Source organism: Rattus norvegicus, chromosome 1 (assembly GCF_036323735.1).
Source record: "Rattus norvegicus strain BN/NHsdMcwi chromosome 1, GRCr8, whole genome shotgun sequence".
NCBI classification, from domain to species: Eukaryota; Metazoa; Chordata; class Mammalia; order Rodentia; family Muridae; genus Rattus; species Rattus norvegicus.
In genome coordinates, this window is record NC_086019.1 from 14834617 (window position 1) to 14846916 (window position 12300).

Below are 12300 nucleotides of genomic sequence, written 5' to 3' on the forward strand. Positions count from 1 at the left end.
CCTTAGTTATCCTGTACTATTCTAGCTCATGAACATACTTACGATTTGTCTCCTTTTGCAAAGCATTCAGTTGGTGCCACTGCTGCTCATGTACACAGTTTACATACAGTTTCATGGAACCGGCATCTGCTTGTGCAAGCCTAATATCTTCCAGTGTCTGTCAGAGTTCCTGTAGGAGGCTGTGGTATGGAAGGAAAGGTTATCATGTGAATGTCTTTCCCAGGTTCCATGTGTCTTCTCCTCGACAAAGGAAATTTCACTTCGTCTGTTTTGTGTCTAGTTTATTTTTTAAGTTTGTTTTTATTACATTTATGTAGTTTTGTGTGTGTGTGTGTGTGTGTGTGTGTGTGTGTGTGTGTGTGTGCATAGAGTGGCCTATGCGTGGAGGTCAGAGGACAAGTTATGCACGTGGCTTTTTCCTCCTACCGTGTGAGTTCTGGGGATTGAACTCATCTCCTCGAAAGGTGGCAAGCCCCCTTTTCTGCTGAGCCATTTTGCTTGCCCTGTATTATATATTTGATGGAATAAGTTCTGGGCTATCCATTCATTCATTTCTTCATTTTATTTTATTTGTAGAATTTGGATTACAGTGGCATTTGAAAGAAGATTCTGCTTGGGTTTTTGGCCCAGTCACCCTTTTTCACGTAATAACTGCAGTTTCTTGGGCATAAAGGCAGATTAGGAGTTTTCTAATGAAATGTTAACTAGACAAAGTACAAATGAGACTTTCAGTATAGAGAATGCCTGTTTCAGAGAGAAGGCCAACTCTTTTGAGTTCGTTTCATTGTAGCACACATGAAAATTCCAAGTTTCTAACAATATATGGAACTTGAAAATGAGCTATTTTTTAAGGCCAGAATTTTTTACATCTGTTCATTAATAGGGCTTTGTTGTTGCTGCTTTGTTTTTTGTTTGTTTAGGTTTTTGGGGCTAAGATTGAAAAGTCCTCAGATTGTTTTGTTGTCCAGTTTTGGCTTCCTTTATCTCAGATATTGCTTGGTTGGAAAAACATGTCATTCAAAGCAGTTTTCATGACTTTTTGATGGACAGACATGTTAGTGCCTTTCAAACAATCTAAAGCCCCATTTAAGAAGCTTTCTTTTCTCCTGAGTTAAAATATGTGCTTACACAAAGCAGTTTCTCAGTCTGGCGTTCCTTTGTTGGTATCCAGTGTTGCAGAACCGTGTGCCCCGCTGGGCGGTCATGCTGAGTTCTATGGCTAGACAGTGAAGGAGGCTCCGGGGGTCGAAGATCAACTTCTCACTGCCTTCGGAAAGCAGAGGCCCTTCCGTTAGGATGCTTGGGAATTGCCGGGGCAGCTCCCAGAAGGACCTCCCGGGAGGCTGAACCTCCTAGGTCTGGAGGAGGCATCCTACATCCTCTTGCCAGATATGCTGGAACTGGTTTCATAGGATTAGGAAAGGCACTGCAAACTTTCCGTCTGGCCTCCTAAACACGAAACAGCTCAGTCTTTAACTCTAACGTTGACGGGCGGGGCGGGGCCAGCCAGAGCCTCCACCTGGGTCACACACGTGACACAGCAGCAGGTGTTGCACAGGGCTCCCTCTAGCTTTTGTTCTAATGTTTGCCCTTGCTTTCTTGCATGCCAGCCAACTTGTTCCCCAAGCTTTAATGTGCTGAGGGAGGGGGAGGGGAAGTAGGGAAAGGGGGAGGGAGAGTAGGGAGAGGGGAGGAGGGGAGGAGGAGGAGGAGGTAGCGGCGGGCGCCGGTTGCAGCTCAGAGCATCAGGATTTGAATACTTTGCCATACCATTTTCCACACCGCTTTGGAGGAATGCTTAGCATTAAGCTGTACCTTGCAGACCCAGAAGTTGTGTCCTGGGGCTTGCATGCACTCATTGTTTATGGACTAGGGAAGGAGATCACCATCAAATTTGTTCTGGCGCCGATCTGAATACGTACTTCTGTTTTCCTTCTTTCTTATATATTTATTTACGTTTAAAAAATACATTCATATTTAAATCATACTTAGACATATTTAGGTCTATTTAGAAATAATTTAGGTCTGTTTAGAAATAGTCTTCAGAGCAGTGGAGCCCAGCCACCTGCGAGGGGAACGCTGGCTGATGACCTTTGCACTTAATGACTGAATCAATGACTGTATTACTTGAGCACTTCTGAGTGTCAAGCGTGCCAGCTTCTAGAGGTACAAAGCAGAAGAAGACGGGAAAGAGATGAAGAGGGAATCCCTCCCACAGTGCATACATTGTATAAAGAGGCATTCAGTGGAGAGCCCCGGGCGCTCGATCCTGGAGGAGATCCTCTCTTGGCTCATGAAAGGAGTGGGAAAGCTAAGCCAAGTGCAAGTGGGGCAGGATCCTGCCAGTCACAAAAGTTGCAGGGCAATAAGTGGCATGGTGTGAGCTGGGGATATGGAGGCTGGGGACACTGGCCTAAGTGGTTGGTGTCCAGGGATCTGTGGAATGGCTTGAGCTCTTACCATGGAGGGCCCTGTAAAGCATATGAGAGACATGGTTCTTGCTACAATCGTGTTCTCTCTCTCCCCCCCCCCTCTCTCCCTCTCTCTCCCTTTCCCTCTCTCTCTCTCTATATGTATATGTATATATGTATATATATATGTATATGTATGTATGGGATTTATTGGAATGAATGTTACAGGCTGCAGTCCAACTAATTCAACAATGTCTAACAATGAATGGAAACTCCAAGAATCTAGTCGTAGCTTGGTCCCTCAAGGCTGAGTGTCTCAGCTGGTCTTCTGTGCGTGCTGGGATTCTGAAGTAGTCTCCAATTCCAATGCCAGTGAAGAAGGCTGGGGCAAGCAGACAAAAAGCAAAACCTTCCCCCTCCCACGCCCTTCTATAGGCTTCCCGCAGAAGGCGTGGTCCGGATCAAAGGTGTGTCTTCTCCAACCCCAGGATCTGGATTAGAAGTGTGGGTTGTACACACTCAAGATCCAGATAAAAGCCTGCTGTCTTCCTGGCTCAAGATCTAAATCAGAGATGCGTGTGACTTCCTGTCTCAAAGGTCCAGACTAGAAGTGGATTCACTCACTTCAAACTAGGCAGAAAATCTTTCACAGGTGTACGTCTCATTTGTGCCCTGCACTCATTCCAGATATTATGAGGCTGACAACCAAGAATGACTATCACATGCCTGTGTGGGTCTGTGCTAGATGGGGTCCTAGAGCTGACAGGGGGAGTGGACATATGCCCCCATCCCTGACACGGAAGCTGCCTCCTACTGTAAGCCACTTGCAACAGAAAAATTATTTTTCTCCAAGGGAGTCTCTATGGGAAAACCAACCACCCTTGAGGGCAGGTTCCATGCCCAGCAGAGGAGGGCAATTACAAGATGAACTCAATGTCATCTTTAGAGTTGTCTTTTAATGTTGAGTCAGGGAAGTTTTGGGTTTTGGTTTTTGTTTTTTTGTTTTTTTGTTTTTTTGGTTGTTGTTGTTTTAAACCTCACTGGTCCTTTGTGTATATATTATGGCTTCAGGTTTTGGATATTTTTCTAGTTTTCCTGTGTGTGAGCATGTGTGTCTCAATGTCTATTTTGCGTTTTTGTGATTTTTTTTTCTTCCCTTGTTTCTTTTCCTTGTTTGGTTGTTTTGTCATATTCTGATTTTTTCCTTTCTTTTCTACTACCACTACCATCACCACCACCACCACCACCTCCTCCTCCTCCTCTTCTTCCTCCTCCTCCTCCTCTTCCTCCTCTTCTTCCTCCTCCTGACAACAAGCTCTCTCTCTGTAGTCCTATCTATCCCAGAACTGAGGAGATCAGGCAGGCCTCGAACTCCCAGAGGTGTGTCTGCCTCTGCCTCCGTTGGGATTAAAGGTGTGCACCACCACACCTGCCCCCTTTTGTTTGCTTTTGTTTACCTTATTATATTTTGTTGTTATTTCTCAGGTGCCTATTCGTTTTCTAGGAGGGGACAGAAAGTGTGGATCTGGATGGGAAGAGCATTGAGGGGACCTAGGAGGGAGGGGAAACTGTAATCAGAATATACTGTATGGAAAAATATTTACAATAAAAAAAAGTGTGTTGGAGCTGAGGCTAGCCCTCAGTGCTAGGATGCTTTCCTAGTGTGTGCAAGTTTCTGGGTTTAGCCCCAGTACTGGGACTAAAGAGGAGGAAGTAAGGTGCAGGGCATTCTGGTATTTCTGTGGCAGCCTCTCTTGGTGTCAGTTTGTAGGTGCCTGTTCTGTGGAAAGCGGACATAGTGCAGGGCTATGGGAGCACGGTAATAACTTGGATTCATGAAATTCTTTGCTGTCTTCTGAAGCCCTTACATTTGTGTTCTGTATTTTGAACTCATAGAAATCCCAGTTTTGAAAAGAAGCACAGATAACTCTCCAAGTAGTTTACAGTGGGGATTTAGAGATGTGAGGAGGGGGCGGAACAGTGTGCAATTATGGAATGAAGGCTATGGCTTAAGTCTGTGAGTCCAGAACTCTTGAACCTTCTGTCTTCCCATGTTTGACCTGCTTGACTGGCAGCACAAGGGGCCTGGCATTCTCCTCCCTATGTGGCATGTGACTTCCCTCAGTAGACAGACTTACCTTAGAGGAATTGCGGTGGTCTGCTCTCTGGAAGAAAAGTTAATTTGGACCTGGTGCCTTATTTCTGATGGAGTTTTGCCTTTATATTTGTGCCTATATCTGTGTCTTTGAAATATCCTTCAAACCACACAGTAGAGGTCAATAATCACTGATCTAGAGGACCACAGTACAGTATACACCTGTAATTCTAAAATCTAGGGGGCCAGCCTGGGATATACTGGGCAAAACACAGACTCCAAAGGAAGAACAACAACAAAAACCCCACCTTTATCATTATCATTATTATTATTATTATTATTATTATTATTATTAATAATAATAATAATAATAATATTATTATTATTGGTGTGTGTATAGTATTAATTGGAGCCGATGAAAATGTGATTTTTTTCTATTATAAAATATTTTATTAATTTTGTCTATGTGCACGTGGGTGGCCTAAGAGGTCAGAAGAGGGCATTGAATCTCGTAAAGATGAAATTCTAGGCAAGCATGAGCAATCTGATGCGGTGTTAGGAGGCAAACACCAGAGTTCTCAAGAACATCTTGCGCTTTTAACCTCTGGGCTGTCACTCCAGCCCCATGCTCTTCCGGTTTTACTCCTGCAAGGTTTAAATTCTGGTAAGTCTCCTTTTTTGAGGCTTGCGGGTTTCTTTTTTGTTTGATTACATGAAAAGAAAGAGCAGACGAGCTCTGGATGAGCTGTGACAATCGATTGGGTTAGGTCACTGGTCTTCTGTACAGTGCCAGTCGGTTTCATGCTCGTGCGAAAGCATCAGAGACCATGTGGAGGAGATGCTGAGTGAAGGGCTTCCTGTGAAGTTGTAATTTCCCAAACAAGAGGTAAAAGGAAGTAGTTAGAAAGTCAGGGCTGAGGAGATGGTTCTGTGGGTAAAAGTGCTTGCTGCACAAGTATGGCGGCCAGAGTTCAGTCCCCGGAAGCCATGTAAAAAGCCAGATTCAGTAGTGTGCATCAGTAATGTTGGAATTGGTCTGATGAGGTGGTGAATCGAGAAGTGGCAGTGGGCCACTTCCTAGCTACAGAAAGAACAAGACAGACTGCCTCAAAACAAGGTGGACAGACAGAAGAACCGAGTCTTTCTGGCAATAAACAAAGCAACCACACTCTGGGAAAAGAATGTCACTAGAATTGATGTTAAAATTGGTATTTGCGGGCTGGAGAGATGGCTCAGCGATTAAGAGCACTGACTGCTCTTTCAGAGGTCCTGAGTTCAATTCCCAGCAAGCCCATGGTGGCTCACAACCATCTGTCATATGCATTAAATAAATAAATATAAAAAAATTGATATTTGTATTTGTGTTTGTATATGTGTATATGTATGTATGGTCATATGTGTAAGTATGAATACACATATGTATGTGCACGTATGTGTGTGTCCTGGGGCTCCCCTGTCTCCACCTCCAGAGAGGCAGGCGTGGCTTTCAGGTGGGTGCTTGGGATCTGAACTCTGGTCTTCGTGTGTATGCTAAGTACGTTATCTACCGAGCTTTCTCTCCAGTTTTGAACACATTTGTATTCTTCATTCTATCTTCATTCTGATAGGCCAGCCTAGTCTATTTTTTCAAAGGCTCTGTGATTTCTTTTAAAATGAGTTATGTTAATACTCTCTCTGCTGTATGTGTTCTCTCTCCCCACCACCTGCTTCTTTGTGATGCTGCTGATCCAAACCATAACCTGGGCACACTTGGCACACACTCTACCCTGGGACTCCGATGCCAGACCAACTCTTTCATTTTAAAAGTCTAACACTAGCAATTACATTTTGGCCACTTTTGATTTCGCACATTTCAGTGATGCTGGTTTGTTTGTTTTTTTTTTTTTCCATAAAAGAAAACGGAGTCCAGTAGACAACAGTGTGTGCTAAACTAGTGGATTCGTGTGGTCATTTCTGCTGGTCAATTTAGAAAACTTTCTTTGAGGGTGTCTCTCATTTATTCATGACATGCCCGTTTCAGATTTTATGGACTTTCTCTTGGAAGGAATTCTGTTTTAATTTCTCAGCAGTATCTTGACTGTGTACATGCAAAATGCATGTCACGATGACAGTTGTGATTCTAAACATTTATGGACTGTGATGATTTAGGAAACAAACATACCAGAAAGTATCTCCCTGTGCACTTCCAAGGGGGAAATCTCTGCTGAATTATCTGTGGCTCATGGTAAATGCCTTCGATCTTTGTTTCAAATAAAAAAGTAAAATGAGGTGAAATAAAGGTTACGGTTAACCCCAGGATTTGGTAGGTGTAGGCAGAAAGGTCAGGAGTCCAAGGTCACTCTCCTCAGCTACACAGTGAGTTGAGGGCTTTGAGAGCTGTCTCAAAGAAAAACAATCCTAGGCCAGGGAAAGGTGATTAGTAGGTAAGAGTGCTTGCCATGATGTGGACCTGCGCTCGCCCTCCAGCACCCTCAGAAAAGCTGGACCTGCCACATATGCCTGTAAACCAAGGTTGGAGCGCTGACAGAGACAAGCAGCCCGTGAGAGTTGACTGACCAGCTGCTCTCACTGACACAGTGAGCATCTGTTTCAATAAGAGACTCTGCCCCTAAGTAAGAGGAAGGGTTTGGAGAGATGGCTCAGTAGCTCAAGACACTTCTGCAGAAGACTTCCTACTCTTGCAGAAGGGTTCAGTGTCTAGCATCTACATGGTCTAGCACAACTGCCTGTAATTCCAATTCCAAGGTCCAACTGTTCCTGAAGCCTCCATATGCTCCTGTATGCCTGGGTGGGTGTAAACTCATGCACTCCATCCATCCACAAATAACAAACAAACAAACAAACAAACAAACAGTTTAAAGGGTAAAATGAAGAATACTAGAGGAAGGCGTCTGACATACTTTACATACATGTGTAAATTGGAATGTGCATACATTTGCACCCAACACACCCGTCCTATAGACGTGTAAGAATTATTTGCATGTCTATGGACACTAAAACTAAAGAATTGCAACACCCCTGTTTACTTTAATGACAATGAAGTAAATCTGATGGAACATGTATTGGAGCTGTGTGCCTAATATTAGCAAGTGTAAATAGAAGAAACTCCAAGATCTACGTACTACATGAAGAGTTGTACCATGCTTATCAGATGGAAGTCTTGGGCTGTTACTTCTACCCACAGCTCAGCAGTTTTCTTGAGGATGTTATTCAAAGACGAAGAACAGACATTTCATACGATACTCATGATTACGGTTATCTCTAGCTAGAAAACGAGTCATCACCTAAGCCTGTGCCTTATGTAAGGACTACAGTTGTAAGTGCAAACTAGGAGAGCATCTAGTCAAAGATGTTTAGAATGTTACAGAATTATTGTGAGAACATAGTTTGATTACAAAACTGTTTTGCTGGGGAAGATATTCCCATGAAGTGAGTGAAGATAGTTTATTTTTTTCTTTGTTGTCATGAGACTGGAAGTTACAGGGTACCACAGCATCTTGTGGATGGTGCGACTCTAAAGGAAGTTACAATGTACCGCAGCATCTCAGGGATGAATGGTGGGCCTCCAAAGGTATGGAGAGGCCAGGTCTTCCCTACTTTTTGGTATAACATTCTGGAAAATAGTTCAACATTTTTACTTAAAATTGACAATGAACTTGAAAGGTGACCTAGAAGTTGTTCTCTGTCTGTCTATCTGTCTTTGTCTCTGTAGCTGAGATGAAAACTTACATATGCCATTCATAGTAGCATTATGTGTAATTTCTCCTAATTGCGAGAATCTGGAAAGCACTCAAAAGTTCTTCTGTGTTTGAAGAAATTATGGGTCATTCACAGCCACAATAATTAACTCTCCTTAACAAAAAGGTACAAACTGAGGTGCATACAACACCTTGGAAGAATCCTAAGGAAAGAATGGTAGATGAAGGGAAAAGCCAGTCTCGAACGAGAAAGTGCACCTTGTAATTCCATTTGTATGACATTCTTGGAGTAATGTAATTACAGAGGTAGAGGTGAGGTTAGTGTCTGTGGGGAACTAGGGATGGGCTCTAAAGGAAGAACACAAAGGAGTCTTGCTACAAGATTGTGTTGATTTTGGGGGTGGCTCTAAAAGTGATGCGATGAAATTGCATACACGCACACACCAATTTATGTATTATTCGTAAACTGAATAAAAAGCATGAATTGCTTCCTTGCTAATTTCTTGACCTTTGCTTTATACTTTGGTTCAGAATGAAAGTCATGCATAGTACTGCCTGTATATTTCTTTTAAGTCAATGAATTCTTTAAAACTTTTATATATTTTAATTATCTTTTGGGGGGTGTGTGTGCGTGTGTGTGTGTGTGTGTGTGTGCGCGCATCTGTTTGTGTGTGTGTCTGTGTGCATCTGTGTGTGCACGTGTGTGAGTATGAGAGAGAGAGTGAACACACATCACATGTGGAGGTCGGAGGACAACTTTCAGGAGTTGGTTCTCCCTTTCCACTCTGGGTTCTGGTGAACTCAGATCAGGTTTCAAGGCAAGTTTCTTTACCAACTAAGCCATCTTGCTGGCCCTTATCAGTGTTTTCAAAGCAACAAGATTTAAAAAAAAAAACCAACTTGATATTTCTTTATTAGATTTTTAAAATACTTAATTCTTGCGTACCGTCTTTCAATATGTGCAGATGCGTTTCTTTATTCCTAAGAAATCATGATCTCCTTATGCTTTGTGGGGCTCACCATCCGATAGTTACACATCTACGGTTCCTTTCTTAACCCTCATTTCTGTTTTCGTCTTTACAAAACAATGAGTTCCCAAGTTTCTGTGATAGCCTCTTGATTTAAGAAGAAAGCGCCTGCCCTGGACTTTAGTCTTGATCTCTGATTTGCCTAGGGGCAGTTTTGTGCCAGCGCTCTTCCCCTCGCAGGCAGCAGAGCAATAGCAGTCCAGTTTGCTCGAGGTGCTGAAAGGACTACAACAGGTTAAAGGGCTTCCAGGGGACTGCCAAGAATGTTTCCCATATCCTGAGGGATCTAGGAGTTTAGCTTGGGATTTGGTAAACCAGAGAACATAACCAAACAGATCCCTTAAAATAACATCCATGGTTGCTGTGCAGCGCAAGTCCCTTCCAGGAGTGCAGCTCATGCAAAGGTGCCCAGCAGGGCTGGGCTAGGAGAGGCCCTGAATGCATGCTCAGCTCCAGGAAAACAAGATGCCCTGCAGTCCTGGGGAGCATCGCTTAACCTTTGGGTTAATGTGATTGAAAATGGCTTATCCTGTATTTGCTCTTTTCAATTATTTTGAATTCTTTTTTGTGCAGTTATTCTTGAAAAGTAATCAGGGTGTACACCCAAAACCAACCAACCAACCAGCAAAAAACCAAACCAAACTGGATGAAAACAAACCAAAGATATGACCAACGAACCCCTATGTCTTCTAATGTGTCACGTGAACATAGAAAATGGTGATTATCAATGACTGAGAGATGCAGGTGGTTCTTTCCAAGTGGATTTACCCTGATGTTCAGTGACACTCCCAGACACGCCACAAATTACATTTTTGACAGATTTTCAGAATAATTTGAGATATTAGAGGCTAAGTTCTTTTAAAACAGAATTTCCCTTTCTACGGATTAAAGCTTTTGATCCTTATAATTACCAAACATTAAGTTTTAATGAGGATATTAGGGAGCAAAGTGTCTACACTCCTGTTTGCTAGGTCCAAGATAAGAAAAATTTAAGTGAAATTTTTCCAAATGATTTTTTTTCTATTTATTTCACAGTAATACGGTATACTGCTGTTTTATGCCCAGTGAAGTAAGAGTAGTAGTTGAGTTTACTTAGCAATATTTATTTATACATAATACCTATTTATGTACTTGCTTACCCAGGGAGTCTGGTTATACAGCCCAGGTTGGTCCTTAAACTTGTGATCTCTTCTGTTTTAGACTGCTGAATTCTGGGATTACAGGCACTTGCCTCCCCCTCAGAGCTGGAGTCCTTCCTCCCTCCCTCCCTCCTCCTCTTTCCTTCTCCTTCCCTCCTCCTTCTCCCTCTTTCCTTCTCCCTCTCTCCCTTCCTCCCTCTCTCCCTCTCTCCTTCCTTCCCCTCTCTCCAGAAATGTGAATGTGGGACTGGAGAGATAGCTCGGTGGCTAAGAACCCTGTGTGTTCCTATAGAGAACCTGGGTTCAATTCTCAGCACTCACATGGTCTTTCACAAATGCCCATCACTTCAGTTCCAAGTGAGCTGGCTCAGCCTCTTTTGGCCTCTGAGAGAGATACACTCGATGCATAGACACCTATGCAAGCAACCCCTCCCCCCACGCACACATAAAATAAAAATAGGGGCAGCTAAGAGGGATCAGTGGGGAAGGACATTTGTTTCCAAGCTCGGTGACTTGTGCTCAATTCCCTAGGGCCTGCTCGTTGTTGAGCGAGAGGAATGGCTTTCTTGAGCTGTCCTCTGACCTCTACATGTGCACTTTAACGTGCACACACATGCCCATAATAAATAAGTGTGAGTTAAAATAAATAGTAAAAAGAGCAGTGTCAATGTTTAAAAGCAGTTGGAAAGTTTTGTTTTTGTTCCCCTGCCACCAAGAGCCTGTCAAGCCTGCATAGCACTGGTAGATCCTGAATCTCTTGCCGTAGGCATTGAACAGAAGGGAATCGCGCTCAGCCCAGCCGCTCTGTTGCTTCATTATACTCCCCTGGGTATCCTGGATTCTCTTAGCACCTACTGATGAGAAAGGCTTGTGGATGGTGCTGGAAATTTACTTTCTGGTCCCTTCTACAGATACTAACCTGAGCCAACCAGAGGCCTTCCCTTGAGATCAGATTGGACCCAGCTGACCGTTTGTCATTTGATAATCTCAAGGCGTTCAGGAAGAGCCTAGAGGTTTCTCAAGTATCTGGGTTACACAGTCGAGGAGATAAACCAATTCTAATTTTCCTACCACCATGATTTCGGACTGTGTTATAGAAGGAAAAATAGACTCCAGGTATTGCTTAACATAAAATAAGATGTTGTTTAGAATATGTCTGAACAGAAAGCGTAAGATTCGTACTATTCCACATCTGAGGCCATGCTGTATGCCGATATGAAATAGTGACAGATGTGTCTTACTGCTGCGGCTGAAGTTGGCCACAGACTCCGGGTGACTTCCCGATGGTCCAGGAAGGAACTAGAGGGATAGCCAGGCCATGAGCTCAGCTCTTAGACTCCTCCTTTACAGGCAAATGGTTGAGAGCAAAGGAGTGACCTGAATTAAAAAGAAACGTGTATCCAGTCATTGACTGTAATTTCATCTTCGCTATGGTGCACAGAGCGCAGGCACCATTCAGTCAGCGCACTACAGAGAGGGAAGAGAAAGCAGGCGTCCTTTCTCTAAGGTTGGAAGATCATTCCTGCGAGCATGGTGGAGAGAGGGGCCCTGTTCTTTTCTTCTTTCTTTCCTTGACGCACTTAGAAGAAGTTTTAGGAACACTGAATATACTTTCATATGCATCAGCCATTGGACATTTTCAGCAAAATTTGCACTAATGAGGGCAGGCCGATCGCACCATGGAACCCTTAAGTTAGTGCGGCTCAATCATAATTTTCTTTTTTTCTCTCTGGAACTGGGGCTTTAGTAAGTGGTTAAAAAGAGAAATGGAAATGTTTCAGTGGTGGGGATCAAACCCAGGGCTGCACGCTTGCTAGGCAAGTGTTACCTCAGAGCCACACAGCAGCCTTCTGAAAAGGAGTTTGCTGGCTGACGAAGCACACCCGTGCCTACAGTTCAGAACCCTCTCTCCCACCGCCCTAACTGTAA

General features: G+C 43.5%; 1 protein-coding gene across 2 annotated transcripts in view; it reads left to right on the top strand.

The window, feature by feature from the left end:
- Nhsl1 (NHS-like 1) overlaps window positions 1-12300 on the top strand; it is a 232454-nt gene that overhangs the window by 58743 nt on the left and 161411 nt on the right. The window lies entirely within an intron of this gene.